Source organism: Chiloscyllium plagiosum, chromosome 31 (genome assembly GCF_004010195.1).
Source record: "Chiloscyllium plagiosum isolate BGI_BamShark_2017 chromosome 31, ASM401019v2, whole genome shotgun sequence".
Taxonomy (NCBI): domain Eukaryota; kingdom Metazoa; phylum Chordata; class Chondrichthyes; order Orectolobiformes; family Hemiscylliidae; genus Chiloscyllium; species Chiloscyllium plagiosum.
Window position 1 is genome coordinate 12,319,652 of NC_057740.1, and position 1,626 is coordinate 12,321,277.

Consider the following 1,626-nt stretch of genomic DNA (forward strand, 5'->3'; position numbering starts at 1 on the left):
TAAGGGCACTAAGCAATAGGAATGTGTGAGGACAAAAGGACAGCTGACAGGAGTTTAGGTTGTAGGTTTGACTATGAAATGAAGCAACTTGATTGAATGTGTAAGCACCACTTGTGGTCTGAAAGTTGAAGCATGAGAATCAATATCACACTGAAATGACTGGAGGAGGCATCCTCAGCTTTACACTCCTGACCCGTGCTGAGGAGGAGTCTCTGAGCAAGAACATTGGCACTCCTGCCCTGATGGAGAGGCTGAGATCCCCTGCAGGTAAGTGCAGATGCCCCCAGTTTTGTGTTCACATATGGACATAAAGAAGCACCGAATAAAGCATAAGTGTGAAAAGTGTGTATGTAACACTGTGTTAATTCTTTTGTGTCCCCATAAAAAAGAGAAAATAGAATGATTCTCCCAGCTCTATGTCTGAGAATGATCCCATAAAATCTGAGGATGCAATGTCATGTAATTCCCTTCTGCTCTCCACCAGCACAGAGAGAGATATTCACCTTAGTGAGTGTCCATTAATTTTGTTTTTGCACAAATTGAATTTTTATGATTCATTTCTTTGACAGCTCTGAGCAGTGCATGGGGAACACAGCAAAAAATGGTTAAGCAGGAGATTATAAGTCCCAGAACACTTATTTTGTGATACTTCACTGCTGTTAGCAGTTCAGTTCACATTATATATTGGTGATTTTGTCTCTTTACAAAATGGGCTATAAAAGAAGCACCCTAAAGATTCTTCCAGCATGGATGGATTTGACTCTAATCTGGAGTGACCATGAACTGGTTGCTTTTTGCCTTCATTTTCTGATTAACAATTTATTTTTTGGGATGGTGTTCATCGTTTCTGTCTCAGTCTTCTTCATCTTGCTCTTATGGAAGCAAGCAAATTCCCTAATGTTCTTCCATTTCAGTGAATCCACTTGGGCCCAAGGCTTTTTTTTAAGTTTCATTCACAGCATGTGACATTATTGTCCACAGAGTAGTTATGAGTTAACCATGTTGCTGTGGGTTTGGGATCATATATAGGCCAGACCAGGTAAGGATGGAAATTTCCTTCCTTAGAGGCCATGAGGGAACCAGATGGGGTTTTCCCTGGCAAACAATAACAGCTTCATGGTTATCATTAGACTGTTAATTCAAAGTTGTTACTGGATTCAAAGTCTATGATCTGCCATGGCAGGAGTTAATTCTGGATTAGTGGTGCTGGAAGAGCACAGCAGTTCAGGCAGCATCCAAGGAGCAGCGAAATCGACTTTTCGGGCAAAAGCCCTTCATCAGGAATAAAGGCAGAGAGCCTAAAGCGTGGAGAGATAAGCTAGAGGAGGGTGGGGATGGGGAGAAAGTAGCATTGAGTATAATAGGTGAGTGGGGGAGGGGATGAAGGTGATAGGTCAGGGAGGAGAGGGTGGAGTGGATAGGTGGAAAAGGAGATAGGCAGGTAGGACAAGTCCGGACAAGTCATGGGGACAGTGCTGAGCTGGAAGTTTAGAACTAGGATGAGGTGGGGGAAGGGGAAATGAGGAAACTGTTGAAGTCCACATTGATGCCCTGGGGTTGAAGTGTTCCGAGGCGGAAGAGGAGGCGTTCTTCCTCCAGGCGTCTGGTGGTGAGGGAGCGGAGGTG